At 47.5% G+C, this 16342-nt stretch overlaps 1 protein-coding gene across 3 annotated transcripts in view; it reads right to left on the bottom strand.

Annotated features, from left to right (window-relative positions):
- Positions 1–16342, bottom strand: part of LOC138497732 (RING finger protein 151-like) — a 506808-nt gene that overhangs the window by 366275 nt on the left and 124191 nt on the right. The window lies entirely within an intron of this gene.

Below are 16342 nucleotides of genomic sequence, written 5' to 3'. Positions count from 1 at the left end.
GCGGGGCCTCCTGTGGGCCCCCCCAGGACCCTCCCACCCTCAACCATGTAGCAAGTCAGGTGACCGGAGTCACGGGACATATTAATCCTATATTATCTTTTCTAAGGGTGCTGGATCAAAGAGCCCTTTCTTTCCTATGTCTCTTGTTTGTGACTGGCTTGAGGCATGTAGTTATCTGGTTGGTTGGTTCTTTCCCCATCTCTTCTAGCACCACAATGTCTCTCCTATCACTTGCAACGCACCATCTGAGTGACCGATGTCGATGGCCCTCTATTTCCTGGGCTTTGTGCATTGATTCTATCCTCTCCCACTGGCACCTTCTCATTTGTTCTTACTGTTTCTTTATTTGCTTCTCTTGCCCTCCCCCATTTTCATACATTTTCCTTATGTCTACACCAATTCCAGTTTCTCAACCTAGCTGTGAGTCTCTCCATTGCTATCATTTCCCAAACCTTTTTTATCCAGTTATTTATCGACAAACCCTCTTGTTTGCCCCACATATGTATCATTGCTGGCTTTGACGCTAAGATTAGTTTGTGGACAAGCGATCCAAATTGACCCCACCCTTATTTTCCTTCTCGGGTTTAGTGTATAAACAATTCCTTTTGCTCTTTTAATTAGAGACCTATCTCTTGTCAGAATGATTTAAGATGTGGGCAGTCACACCAGATACATCTTAATATTCCCTTTTCGCAACATTTCCTCCAGCACAGTCTCCTCTTTCGGGGGTCATGGCATGTAACATGTCCGTGGTATAATTCCTTCTATGTAAGATGTTTATTTGTGTCTCAGTGTGTTGAATACATATAGAGCCTTTCTATGTCACTGTTTTTATTTTATCCCACGTTTCTTCTGTTATTATGACGTTTAGTTCATCGTTAGTTTTGCTATGGGTCCTTTCATGCTTGTAGTCTCTTGGATGCATTTTCCTAGAGCAGTTAGTTGTCTCGTGGCTTCTCTTTTAGTAAGAGCCCAGTGTCAATTGCTGGTACTTAAACCTCTCATTTTCTCCTATTCCAAAGTCTTGTTTACATTGCATGAACTACTTTATCTCACCATTTGCAAATGAATCTTCCAGTTCCCTACAGCCACTCTTATAGCATTTTTCAAACTTTATCTTGAGGCGTAAAGACGGTATTCACATGTATTGGTGTAAAGTAGGAGGGAAACAATGTTAGTTTTGATCTATGGTTAACTATGTCCCATGCTTCCATAGTCCCTCTCGTGATTTTATTTATACACATTATATATATATTGCCACATATATTCCGTGAAAACCTTTAGTTAAGAGAGAGTTAAGGTGATCAGATTTAACACAACAAAACCGTTGATATTCAGCAGATGTGGAAAATGAGGACCATCTTAACTCAGCGTCCCCCCAATGTAGAGCCCATGAGCACATACATAATATAGGAAGCTGGATTTACAGTGACATACAAAATTACATCATGGGGGACATACACGGGGGGACACAGAGTTAAGATGGTTATCGCTTACCAGATCCCACATTTGATTTGCATCAAAACTGATCACCTTAACTCTCTCTTAACTAACGTTTTTTCACTGAAATTCAAGGGTTTTGTTATGCTATAGTTTCTTGGGGGCCCACTAGCCGCGGCTGACATGTTACACCAATAATTTGTTCCCAAAGACCCATTGCTCCCTGTCTAGTAGTTGTGATGTTCGCAGGTGTAAAATTATTTTCTCCACTCCCTATTCCTGTGGAAGTGTAGCATTGTGCCGATTCTTCCAATAATGGGAAAAAAGGTCCAATATTGCTGCAGTAATCTTGCGACATTCCCCTGGCATACCACCAATAAGCCAAAAAATGTAAAAGTCTTCCCCATCCTCACAGGCACTCACCATGTGGCCCTGTTCTCTTTTCTTGGTCCCCCACTTCCCTGAATAGCTTTTTTCCTCCCTAGCCCTTTCGCATTTCCCCCCATCACTCTTCGGTTGGCTGACGGTTTACAGACACGTCTTGCAGCGTTGATGCAGAAATCTCGCGAGATTCCTCCAGTTTCCTCCCTGATAAGCCGAACATGTTCTACCCATAACTGGCTCCCCAGACCGCCCACACCTCCTCTAAATGGCTTATTTGAGTACTTTTCATTTTCAGCTTCCACAGCACTATTGCGGGAATCCCTTGCATCGAGCCAAAAGAAAAATGGCAACTTTTCATTTCTGAAAAGCCTCTCTGCTGCAAAGCATCATGGGAGATATATAACAGCTTTTGGGAGCAGGTGATACCCCCTTATCCATCAAATATTTAAAAAACTACTGGACAGACGTACCCAAAACCATTCAAGGACATTAAGTCACTGCTTTGTGTCCAAGTTGTTTCTGATTTGGTCCAAATCTGCCCAATGTTTTTTGTGTTATGGCTGTTTAAAATTGTAAATTCTTCTCTATGGGAAAAAAGAATGGGAGTATGCAGAAAACCCGTTTTTTTGTTTTCTTAATAATGTTTTCATTTTATATGAATCTTTCCCAAAATGTCCAGTTTGAGGGGGGCCCGTGAGAATATGTTTTTGGGAAACTTTCATCCAAATCCGTTCTGCGAGTCAAATGTTATTAGCAAAAGAATCTTGGGAAAGGTCTATGTAGACAGGATTCACCCGAACTATAGAGTGGCAATGACACACTAGACTACAACTCTTGCTCTGTGTTCTTTCCTCAGCCAGGGTTGTTTGCATGAAAAATGGCCAGAAACTGCTTGTTCAATAAATACCCAGTGTTTTTCAAATTCGGTCTGCATCCATTCTGTCACCAGTGTAATCTGGGATACAAAATAATACCTAAAGATATCTAGGCAAGCAAGACCAGCTTTTCTTTTGGGTGCCATTAGTCATTTCTTTACTAATTCTAGGTTTGAATCTGGGCCAGATGAAGGACATCAGATTTGCCTGGATTTCTAAGTTTGTCCTTTGGTTTTCTGATCAGGATGTTTTGAAATCAGTAGAGCAATCTAGGCAAGTGGGAAGGGAGGAAGCCAGATTGAAAAGCAGGAATAAGAGAATGTTGGTTGAGGTAAACAACCACCTGAGAATAAAGCACACGCTCCAGAATTCTAGAATTAAATGAGAGAAAAGAAATAGGGTGATGATGAGCAGGGAGGGAAGGGTTAAGATATGGATTCTTTAGAATAGGACAAATAGTGGCATGTCAGAGGGGAAAACAAAGGTAAAGAGGAAGATATTAAAACGCACAGTTGGGAGATCAAGGAAATGGGTGAAAATCTTTAGGGGTAAGAGGCGAAGGAAGATGATGCAGAGATGAAGTGGTCAGTTTGGCCTGAGAGCGAAAGAACGCAGTGCCAGTTTTGGTACAAGGTGTGAAAGAGAGAAGGAATCAGGAGGAAGGATGGGTGCCAGAGAAGAAACAGAGAAAGATGAAAGGAAAGAGGAACTAAGAACCTTTAACTAATAATTGACAACATCTAACATTGAGCGACTGGATAGTAAGAACGATCTGGTGTAGGACGAGAAAGAAGCAAGAACAGGCGGCAAGGGTGAGGAGCAAAATAATGAATAAGATCTGAGAACTATAAAAGAATCATAAGTAGAATGAAGAGTGGAAAGAGCATCAAGATCAACTGGGGACTACAATTCCTTCCTGCAAAGCTCTGCACATTGGAGGGAGGATTGAAGAGAGGGGAGTTCAGTATTAAGCCAAAGTTGAAGAGGCTTACATGAGGGATGAAAGTAGCAAGGTAGAGCTGATCTAAAGTAGAAAGAAGAGTAGAGTTGAGGGGGAAAAAAGAACACTGAAAGCTGAGAAGAGGGGGAATTCAGATGTAGAAAGAGAAGACATGAACAGAGGAGAATCAAAGGATCTGAGATCCTTACAGAAAGTTAGGAAAAGTAGGAGGGTAAATGAAAAAGAGCATAAGAAATAATCAGTGACGTAAACTCGGGTAAAGGTCATTAAATCAAGGGAGGGACCAGATGAATGGCAAGGCAAAGAAGAATATTCATAAAGAGGATAGGACTGAAGTAATGGATGAAAAAAATGAAGATGTGGAAGTGGGGTAGAGTGGTGAAAATTAAAGTCTGTGAGAGGTTTGAATAGTCCAAACAATAGGGCACAGCAATTTAGGGAGGGAAATGCAGAGATAATAGCATTACAAGAGACCCACTTGAAGATAACTGACCAAATAAGATTATGCCATAAGCAATGTCCTATTCAGTTTCACGATAGCGACAGGGCCAACAAGGCTGGGGAAGATCTGATGTTTCATAAGAGATTAAAATACACCATAGGGGGCGCTAGAGGGCCAACCAAGATGGCGGCTCCTCTGTGAGCTCCCAAGGGACTCCTAATTAATCCTGGACAATCACTGCAATCCTGACATGAAGTCAGTTCTCCTTCATCAAAAAGAATGTGGCAAAGGATGTAGCATCAGCTACCCCAGAATTGCTGAGAAAATTGCCCTGGGGGATCCAGAACGCTGTGTGGGTTAAGTCGCGGGAGGCGTCCTCGCAACGGCCCGTTCCCACAAGGCCCTGACAAGCTTCCCCTGAGGCACAGAGCGCTGCTGGGATAGACCCCGGCCCACTGGCAACAAGAGCGGGGACCGAGAGGCGGGCGCAAGCTCACAGCATCAACAGTTGAAATGGGGTGGCGGGCGGGGCTCGCGCCCTCGAGGCCTCCCCAGACTGAGCAGGCCGGTGTCACTGAAGTGCGACCGCTGCAGGGCCGTGGAGAGAGGAGTGCCGGTTCCGGCCGTGGAGGCTGGCCCCATCTCGGGCTGCACCGGGGAGGTGTGGAGTGCGGCGGCTGGGCGTGGGACGGCACAGATAGCGCAGTAGAAGCGGGAGGAATACGTTCGGCCGCTACGGCGGACCTGCAGGTGGAGGGCGGAGACGAGTGACCTACCTGCGCTGTCTTTCTCCTCGCATCAAGGTGTCCAGGCTAGACAGCAGGCAAACCCCCAACAAAGGGGTGCAGAGCGCCACGGGGCGAGGCCCACCTCCCCAATACCTGGGCACGTAGCCGAGAGGAGCATCTTGCCTGGAGGCAGGAGGCAGCTGGGCACAGGCCTGGGGATCGGAGCCGGCTACCACAGCAAGCGAATCACAGGCAGAGCAACGGCCCATCCCCGTCGCGACCGAACCTTCCAGCTGCATAGATTCCCTGGCCGCACAGGCACACATACTATCCTCCCTGCCCTCTCTAAACACAGCACTGATTTCTGAGAGTCGGAAATCAACATAAAGAAGGGGACACATGCAATAAAAGGAAACAGTGCATTTCCAGCGCCAAGTGGGCAACCACAGGGTTCAACAAATAAACCCCAACAGAGCAAGGACTACCATATTCTCCAGTGGTTTTCATAACACTGGCACAGCTCAGCCAGCACCCGCCCTGCACACCGCCGGCATACAAGCTAAGAGACCCTAGCAACTACCCACTTGGAACTCGCTGGCGCGGGCCCCACGGAGCACCTGCGGGTGCGCTCCAACCCACGCCAAGATTAGCTCCCATTGCCACGTAAAAGCCAACCTACAAAAGTATTCGAATCCACAACAGACCTGGGTCTGCAACTACAGAATAGCCACAGAGCTGACAGGCGCCCGCCTGCTGGAGCAAGAACAAGACGGGGAGCGACCCCCCCTGTCGCCCTAAACAAGAAGCAGCTCTCAGGGATCCTGGGGACACCACCAGTCAAAACATCAGCATGGGCCCCTGTGCTAGCGGAACCGTCGGCGGTGGTGCACGACCCAGACCCCCCCGCCAGAACTGCGTTACCAACCAGCTTTGCTTCAAACACAGCATACTAACAAGAGGCCCACCTGCATGCGACTCCTCCCAGCACCGGAGGGCCCGCCAACTTGCCTGGACCGGGCCTGACCCACGTTAGCCCACTTGATTCGCCAGTGCGTGGAGACCTCCTGACAAACACCAAAATGGGCAAACCGGACAAATCGTAGTGGAAGCTCAACTTCGATGCTGGACCCTCATCCAAAACCCCAAGACAAGAAAATCGCCGGGCTCCTCACAAAACCTGAGGACCTGGAAGAAGACCACCCACAGCAGCTAGATAGCCGTGAGATCCTACTAGACTGTCATGATCTCTGCTTCCAAAAGATCAGGACTTGCCCGACTCCCTTGGAAGCAGACCCATAACCCCGGTTCCGAGTGCCAACCAGTCCCAATTGGGACCTTTTGGACCCTGTCCTGGCGCCAGTGGCACCAGGCTCATAAAGATGCCCAGTCCCAGCGCTGGAAGCGCCGGGCTCATAATGCTTGGGTGGACTTACCTGCAGCAGACCATGCTGCTTACTTACCTGCCAGTTGAACCCCTGATCCTCTTCTGTTTGGGACTACTTTTCCTGTTGGGTGGGGCAGGAGCCACTCCCTAGGTTCAGAACACTGGAACTCTTCTGGAAAGCAGAAACTCTTTTCTTAGGCGTGGCTGTGGAAGGAGACACCTAAGCACTACAGGAGGCTATTTAAACCACACCCGATGGATGAATCTTGCTTTGCGTTATTCTGCATTCTCTGCAGCAGAACGCTCATCGTGTCTTCTGCTTCTGATCCTGGGCCTAAGGGAACAAAGGCTTACCATCCTGAATCCAGTCTTCAGCAGCACCTGTAAAGACAAAGAAAGAACAGGTTAGCACTACGGTCTTCAGTGGCAGCGCATCTCTTACCTGGTCCATCGGCTGTCACCAACGCCTCGCGCTGCATTCCGGCATCTGAAAGACAAAGGCTTACCTACTCTTCGCATGCTCCGGAGGTCTTCGCACTGCATTCCGGCATCTGAAAGACAAAAGCTTACCAGCTCTTTGCACGCTCCGGAGGCCTTCGGCGCTGCATCCCGCATCTGAAAGACAAAAGAAGGTGCGTTTAAAGACATTGGGCAACTTTATTACTCACGTGCCATTACTCCTTCCCACGCCGAATCCAGTGGGTATTCCAGCACCCTTCAGCTTCTCTAAAGCTTCGAACTTGTACCTGCAAGATAAAAGGGACAGTTAGTGAGCATCGTGAAGCAGGCTACAAGCGCTTACTTACGTGCTTCCAGGCGCTTCTATTCCTCACGCGGGTTCGATCCTCAACTCACATCAGCCCGCCATCCGCCATCGCCGGAACCCTGCAAAACAAGAGATATCATTACAAAAGACTTTTAAGACATTTGAAGTGCCCAGAACTTACCGTTCGTGCAGTTAACGACGGACAGCAGTCCTCTGAGGTCAAGAGGCCTGCACCCTTATCCAGTGAAGAAACTGGTTACGGCACCCTGCCCCGAGGCAGATGGAGAGCTCGGCGTTCACTTACCTAAGGTGAGGGTGTTAACCTTTGGGGTTCTACAGGAGAAGAGAAAGGGAAGAGGAGAGAGGCACCCAATAAACCCAGTTCATTAATCCCATATTTTCTATCTGCAGACATCTTACTCTTCGAGTCAGACATACAGTGCACAGAGGTCCAGCCCAAAGAGCCAACCGTGTGTTACACATCACCTTTGAAGATACGGCATTCACCCAGTCAATACCGGCGCCTCTGCGGGAATCAGGTGAGCGTTACAGAACGCAAAGCCTATCGCAAAACTCCCACCCAGGCGCTATGGAAACCTCGGATACCGACCAGCTAGCCCAGTTACTTGGGGAACTAAGAGCAGAAGTGCATGCAGCCCGTCAGGAAACGAATGCTCTAAGAAGGGAACTGATTATTTCCAAGGAGCGAACAGACGATCTCGCTAGACAATTGCTACAGTCACAAGCCGGACAAACTCCGTTACCCGCATTAGGGGCAAATCTTCCTTCAACATCCTCTACGAACCCAGTGCAGATCAACCTACCTGGGAATGTACCTCTGGCTCCGCCCGAACGATTTTCTGGTGACCCAAAGAGGTTTGCAGTATTTATTAATCAGTGCCGGTTGCACTTCTTATGCCGGCCAGCAGCCTTTCCAACTGATCAAGCTAAGGTAGCTTTCGTGCTTTCGTACCTTAGTGGCAATGCGGCAGACTGGTCGATCCCTCTAGTTAATCAAGATGATCCGGTTCTCCATGATTTTCGAGCTTTTCAGCTCAGTATGGAAAAACTGTTTGCAAGACATTCACAGGGGCAGGCCTTGGACAATGAGCTCCTTTCATTGCGACAGGGTAATCAAGACCTTTTGGCTTATATTGCGTCTTTCAACAGACTGATAGTGGAAACTCGATGGCCTGAGGACAAAAGGATTACGCTGTTTTATAGAGGTCTACGTGGAGAGCTCAAAGATGTGTTAGCCCAAGTAGTGAATCCCCCGCAAGACTGTTCGGACTATATTGACTTAGTCGTTCAAATTGATCACAGACTGCAGAACAGGAAGGCCGATCGTTCCAAGTTTGATGCTCGAGTACTTTCCAAACCACCAACTCCTTCCAAAGGAGTAGACTCCGGGGAACCCATGCAAATAGGGGGCCTGAAAGGACCACTAACACAAAAGGAGCGGGAAAGGAGAAAACAGCTGCAATTATGCCTCTATTGCGGAAACTCGGGGCACTTTCTTCGAGACTGTCTGGTGAAACCAGCCAAGAAGGCAGTAGGAGCTGCAGTTACCAGGGTCACAAACTCTGAGCAGGGAAACGACCTCGCCCGACAAGAATAGAGGTCCTCTTGCCGAGCGTTAAAACCAGTTACGTGACCTCGCATTTCGTGATACCTATGGTCCTCATTAGCCCTGAACATCTGGATCGATTACATGCGATTGAAGCTTACGTCGACAGCGGTGCCATCGGCAATTATGTGGATCATGAAATGGTTTTGAGGATGAATCTGACTCTTTGTCCAAAGGCTGTAAAGGACGTCATTACTACGGTGGATGGTACGGAGATAGCCTCCGGACCAGTAATGCATACCACCCAAGAAGTGACGCTAGTAAGTCAAGATGGACACCATGAGAAGATCGTGTTCGATGTGATCAAGGCCCCCCAGTTCCAGATTATTCTAGGAATTCCTTGGTTAGAGAAGCACAATCCTCAGATCGATTGGCGAGCAAGAACGGTTCAGTTTCCAGAATGTGTCTCCACTTGTCACCCTCGACCTGGTGTTGCACTGGCAGCAATTTCCTCGGAGGCTCCTCAGTTACCTCCTGAATACCTAGAATTCCAAGATGTTTTCCGGAAGGATCAGGCTAACTCTCTACCTCCTCATAGGTCTTATGACTGCCAGATAGACCTGATACCTGGATCTACTCCTCCTTGTAGTAGAATTTATGCCCTCACCGAGCCTGAGAATCTTCACCTCCGACAATACCTGGATCAATACCTAGCGAATGGGTTTATTCGTCCATCCAAGTCCCCTGCTTCCTCAGCTTTGTTCTTCGTTCCAAAAAAAGAAGGGGACCTTAGAACTTGTATAGATTATCGCGCCCTGAACCAGATCACCGTTAAGAATAGATATCCGTTACCTTTGATCCCTGAACTCCTGGACCAAGTCAGAAAAGCATGCATATATACAAAGCTGGATCTTAGAGGAGCCTACCACTTGGTACGAGTAAAAGAGGGCGATGAATGGAAGACGGCCTTCCGCACCAAGTATGGGCTATTTGAATATCAGGTCATGCCCTTCGGACTTTACAATGCCCCGGCCGCCTTTCAATATTTTATGAACGATGTCCTCAGAGAGCTCATAGATGTGTGTGTTGTTGTTTACATTGACGACATCCTCGTTTATTCTTCATCGGAAACTGAACATCGGAAACACGTGAAAATGGTCCTCGAGAGATTGCGTCAACACAAACTTTTCGCTAAGTTGGAAAAATGTGTTTTCAACGTGACTGAAGTTGAATTCTTGGGATTCATATTATCACCTAGCGGAGTACGTATGGATTCAAAGAAGGTCGATGCAATTCTCAAATGGCCATCGCCATCCTCCGTAAAAGGTGTTCAAAGCATGTTAGGCTTCGCTAACTTTTACCGCAGGTTTATCCCCGAATTCTCTCGAATAGTCCAGCCCATCACCGCCTTGTTAAAGAAAAACAAACGTTTTGAATGGTCTACCGAGGCGGAACAAGCTTTCCAGAATTTGAAGACTAGATTTATCTCTGCACCGATCTTAAAACATCCTCGCCCAGAACTCCCCTACATCGTTGAAACTGATGCTTCGAGCCTTGCCATGGGGGCAGTTCTATCACAAAAGGACCCAGTAACCAATCAGTTGCATCCCGTGGCATTTTGGTCCCGCAAATTCTCGCCTCCTGAAATCAATTACACTATTACTGATAAGGAACTTCTAGCTATCAAGTCCGCCTTTAAGGCTTGGCGGCATTATCTTCTGGGGGCCCGACACACCGTTACTGTGATTACAGATCACCGAAACCTGCAATATTTGAAAACCGCAAAAGCTCAATCCTCTAGGCAACTCCGTTGGGCACTATTCTTTGCCGAGTTTGACTTCATAATTACCTATCGACCTGGTACAAAAAACGGTAAAGCTGATGCCCTTTCTCGGATGGGAGTGGAAGAACATTTGATCAATCCTAAACCTGTACCTATCATTCCCGAACAAAGAATTCTAGGTGTAATCGCCACACAATCCATAGAGGAAGTTAAGGATCAAGCCAGGCTACTGGTAACTCCAGCAGACATACAGAATTGGCATCTGCAGGGAAAGGACTTTACGGTGAAGGACAACCTATTATATTTCCAAGAACGGTTATACCTGCCCAGCACAGATTTACAGAAAAAGGTAATCTCTTGTTATCACGATTCTTTAATGGAAGGACATCCCGGTATGACCAAGACCTCGGAAAAGATCAAGCGCTACTTCTGGTGGCCGTCTTGGAAAAAAGATATCAGAGACTTTATAATGTCCTGTGGAGTATGCGCCCAAAACAAGAGTCAAAAGGAAAAACCAGCCGGCCTCTCACGCCCTATTGACATCCCGCCTCGCCCTTGGCATAAGCTTTCTATGGACTTCATCACCGATCTACCTCCATGCTCCGGATACAATACGATCCTAGTAATCGTGGACCTATTCTCCAAGATGGCGCATTTCATTCCACTCAAAGGCTTACCAACAGCAGCAACTCTGGCCCGAGAATTTCTCGAAAACATCGTCCGACTGCACGGTTTTCCTTCAGTTCTAATTTCGGATCGAGGTAGTCAATTTATTTCTCATTTTTGGCGAAGTTGCTGTCGGTCGGCTCAAATTGATGTGAGACTTTCGACCAGCCACCACCACCCTCAAACCGACGGACAAACCGAGAGGACCAATCAAACTCTGGAACAGTATTTGCGCTGCATGCTACAACAAACTGAAAAAACTTGGAAAGATATCCTTTGGATAGCCGAATATGCCTACAATAACTCTGTCCACTCGGGAACTGGGAAGACCCCGTTTTTTCTTTTATACGGTAGTCACCCTCGAACCTCGGAGTTGGATCCACTCCAAGATCTTGGAACACCAGCAGTAGACCACCTGCATTCTACAATCACCCAAGCCTTTAAGGAAACCGTTTCTCACCTTCAAAGGGCTAAAGAACAATACAAGAAAGGAGCAGACCAACATCGGAAGGAAGCCCCCCAATATCAAGTAGGAGATCAAGTCTGGTTATCCACCAAATATCTACCTCTAAAAGGACCACGCACATTCAACCCAAGATACCTTGGTCCCTATTCCATCACTACCATAGTAAATCCAGTAGCGGTCAAGTTGGACTTGCCCCCTCACATGAAGATACATCCGGTATTCCACGTCTCTCTATTAAAACCCGTGCAACCTCAAACCCGACTAACTACATCTCCAAAACATATTCTAGTTGATGGAGAACTCGAGTTTGAAGTCAAAAGCATCCTGGATTCCAAGATCTCCAAATCTAAACTATTTTACCTGATTGACTGGAAAGGCTACGGTCCCCAAGAAAGATCCTGGGAACCTGCAGAATATGTCCACGCGCCTCGTCTAATCAAAAGATTTCATCGAACATTTCCTAACAAGCCCAAACCCCCGGAGAAGCCCGGTTTGGGAGGGGCCTTGAGGGGGGGGGGGTGCTGTCATGATCTCTGCTTCCAAAAGATCAGGACTTGCCCGACTCCCTTGGAAGCAGACCCATAACCCCGGTTCCGAGTGCCAGCCAGTCCCAATTGGGACCTTTTGGACCCTGTCCTGGCGCCAGTGGCACCAGGCTCATAAAGATGCCCAGTCCCAGCGCTGGAAGCGCCGGGCTCATAATGCTTGGGTGGACTTACCTGCAGAAGACCATGCTGCTTACTTACCTGCCAGTTGAACCCCTGATCCTCTTCTGTTTGGGACTACTTTTCCTGTTGGGTGGGGCAGGAGCCACTCCCTAGGTTCAGAACACTGGAACTCTTCTGGAAAGCAGAAACTCTTTCCTTAGGCGTGGCTGTGGAAGGAGACACCTAAGCACTACAGGAGGCTATTTAAACCACACCCGATGGATGAATCTTGCTTTGCGTTATTCTGCATTCTCTGCAGCAGAACGCTCATCGTGTCTTCTGCTTCTTATCCTGGGCCTAAGGGAACAAAGGCTTACCATCCTGGAATCCAGTCTTCAGCAGCACCTGTAAAGACAAAGAAAGAACAGGTTAGCACTACGGTCTTCAGTGGCAGCGTATCTCTTACCTGGTCCATCGGCTGTCACCAACGCCTCGCGCTGCATTCCGGCATCTGAAAGACAAAGGCTTACCTACTCTTCGCATGCTCCGGAGGTCTTCGCACTGCATTCCGGCATCTGAAAGACAAAAGCTTACCAGCTCTTCGCACGCTCCGGAGGCCTTCGGCGCTGCATCCCGCATCTGAAAGACAAAAGAAGGTGCGTTTAAAGACATTGGGCAACTTTATTACTCACGTGCCATTACTCCTTCCCACGCCGAATCCAGTGGGTATTCCAGCCCCCTTCAGCTTCTCTAAAGCTCCGAACTTGTACCTGCAAGATAAAAGGGACAGTTAGTGCGCATCGTGAAGCAGGCTACAAGCGCTTACTTACGTGCTTCCAGGCGCTTCTATTCCTCACGCGGGTTCGATCCTCAACTCACATCAGCCCGCCATCCGCCATCGCCGGAACCCTGCAAAACAAGAGATATCATTACAAAAGACTTTTAAGACATTTGAAGTGCCCAGAACTTACCGTTCGTGCAGTTAACGACGGACAGCAGTCCTCTGAGGTCAAGAGGCCTGCACCCTTATCCAGTGAAGAAACTGGTTACGGCACCCTGCCCCGAGGCAGATGGAGAGCTCGGCGTTCACTTACCTAAGGTGAGGGTGTTAACCTTTGGGGTTCTACAGGAGAAGAGAAAGGGAAGAGGAGAGAGGCACCCAATAAACCCAGTTCATTAATCCCATATTTTCTATCTGCAGACATCTTACTCTTCGAGTCAGACATACAGTGCACAGAGGTCCAGCCCAAAGAGCCAACCGTGTGTTACACATCACCTTTGAAGATACGGCATTCACCCAGTCAAGACCGGCTCCTCTGCGGGAATCAGGTGAGCGTTACAGAGACCTAAAAACACGGATTGGGAACCTTGTCAGCAAAATTGACTCGCTGTCGTCCAAAGTAGACTAACTTCAACATCGCTTGGACAAGCACAAAGACAGATTAGATAACGCCGAACAGAGAATTTCAGATCTGGACGACGGCGCAACATCACTAACGCTGAGGGTGTCATCACTAGAAAGTCGATATACAGATCCCTCCTAGCTGACACGCCACCAGAAAATCCACGCACGAAAGAGAGGTGGGAAGAGGCCCTGCAGACTTTCAGCCGACTTCCTACACCTTGCCTGGAGCTGCCCGGCACTAACCACCTTCTGGTCGCAAGTCCTCCGAGAGACAGAGGCAATAATCGGAGAAGAACTACAACCCGTCCCCACAATAGCGTTTCTTGGAATGACAAAACAACTGTCACCCTCCGTAAGGAAACTGGCAAAAGTCCTAGCATGTAGGAGAGTAGCCATGGCCTGGGGGCAGGGCCCCGCGCCCACATTTACAAAATGGCAGAAAGACGTACTCTACTGTCAGGACGTAGAGACTGAGTTTATAAAAACATTAGCCCTAGACGCGCGCCCCCCCAGACATCTGGGGACCCTATGTCACACACCTGATGAACAGCAAGGGAGACTCTTCATCCTCCACATCCCCGAGTCAATCAGCAAGCTGAGGGACACCAACGAACTAGTACAGAGAGAGAAGGAACCAAGCAAACTGCACAGGGCATGGGAAAAAGAACGCAATAAACACATGTGGCCACAGGTGGGTGGGAGGGGGAGGGAGGTTGGGGCAGGACACGGTCGGATGAACTGGGGCAAGTTGATAGTCCAACGGTTGGGTGGATCAAGTGCTGATTTGTTTTTGTTTTCTGTTCTCCTTTTTTGTTCTTTGGCTTGAAAATTATAAATAAAGTTTAAACAAAAATAAAACATAGCTTCCCATTCTATTGAAACTGCCCCCATTAGTTTGACTCATTTGCTTCTCGCTGGCTGTCGCACAACGTTTCCCTCAGTCCATGTTCAGCTACTTTTGACACTATCAATCATCCTGCTCCTACTCCTACATCCACTTTTACTACTATTTCTACTTTGGGTTTCTTTGGCTCTGTCTTAATTATCTATTTGATTGTACTTTCTCTAGTTCCTCAGCTGGAAAGCACTCATCCACCTTCCCTTTATAGATGCTGTTCCTTAGGGTTCCGTTCTTGAACCCCTTATTTTCTCTCTCCAATCTATTCCTCTTTCTTCTAATATCACTTCATATGGTCTTTCCTCTCATTTTTGTCGTCAGTCACAGCTAATGTCCCTCAAAGGTTTACTACTCCCCCGATAAAAGAATATGTGTGGCCAAAAACCCATTCAAATGACTAACCGGTCTTCTTACTGTCCAACTCATTTATTACAGAAAGAGAACTGCATCAAAGAGTAATCCAGTGGAAGCTTGTTATAAAGGGGAGTCTCACACGCTTAAAGATGGCAGACACTCTTTATTCAGGATACAGATTCAAGTAATGGGTAAGCAGGCCCCCAGCTTCACACCCCCTCTTCTCTCCTCCAACATCCAGTTCCAACTGAACTCCCATAACAGTCCCCCAAAAGACAAACTTCTATTCTGTGGCATGCTGGAGTAAGGAGTTGGATAAGGGGGTATCATTTTCACTAGAATCTTATTTAACTAATAATGAAAAAGGCCTGTTTCTCCCGCTCTCTAAAGGGCTTTCCCTACCCAAGTAAAGAATAAATTGGGTGCGCGTCATAAGGGTAGTTGTCAAACTTAAAGTATCTGTCCTCTATCCAAACTAGCCTACTCTAGCCTTACCACTAACAAAAGACATTAACAAATGGTTCTAGGAGAATGACTCCCTTCTCCTGGTTCAATGGGATGAGCCCTGTGAGCGTGTTTCTCTCAGTCTTTGATAACAGTTCAAGTTCTGTGCTTGTAGCCAATACCAGGAGAATGACTCCCTTCTTGTTCAACTGCAATCTTTTCCTGGTCAACTTGCTCAGCCTCCAGACTACAGTTTGGTAACCTTTTGCCATAGTTTCTGATTCAACAATGATGTGGATAACCAGGAGAATGACTCCCTTTTCCTGGTCCAGCCGTTTGTTATCTTTGGATAACTTCCTGCAACAGTTTTTATCAACTTTGGCAATTCTTCCCAGGCTTTTCTCAGGGCATGCCTAAAAGGTATACACGCCTTCTGTTTCCTATAAACAGTTAATCCTGTCCTTTCTTTACCTTCCTCTTGTCGGTGAGTACAAGGGGAATCGTTCCCAAAGTGTCCTTGTTTCCGTCTTAGACTCTGACAAAGGAGAATGTTCTTGTGGCACTCTTTAGTTTTAGTGTTCCTCTTGAGGATAGAGTGTTGAGGGAGACTACTCCCAATATGTTCTTCTCTTTAAGTTTCGTTGACACAACTGAGACAAGGAAGATCACTTGTGATATAATGTTCACACTTGGTACTTTTATCACAACTCTGGATACGAGGGAGGTTACTCCTGAGGCTTTCTTTCCATTCAATACTCTTGGAACAACTACTAAGACGAGGGATATGACTCCTGATGTCTTCTTCCCATTTGGTAATCTTGGCACAATTACTGAGATGAGGGAGATTACTCCCAATACCTTCATTAATTCGGCACCCTTCCCCAAACCCCTACCGGGTCTCCCATGACTCCTGTTACCTCTTCTCTCATGGGGGCACATCCCCAGTTCTTTCTGGGGTGTTGGGTTGTTGCGTTCTCACTGAACACTCTACTTGCTTCTCCTTCTGCTCCCTGCCGCCATGCTTCGTCTCTGCTGGGTCTCCGGCCAGGTAGTGTTGCGCAGTTAATGGACCACTCGGTCCACCTCCTCCAGGTCACACCACTGTTGGTCGAGTCCCAGCTTCCAGTTAGGC

This window comes from Ambystoma mexicanum, chromosome 5q (genome assembly GCF_040938575.1).
Source record: "Ambystoma mexicanum isolate Mex_15411 chromosome 5q, UKY_AmexF1_1, whole genome shotgun sequence".
Classification (NCBI taxonomy): Eukaryota; Metazoa; Chordata; class Amphibia; order Caudata; family Ambystomatidae; genus Ambystoma; species Ambystoma mexicanum.
The sequence above is the reverse complement of the archived record's forward strand: the minus strand, read 5'-3'. Positions and strand labels throughout refer to the sequence as shown.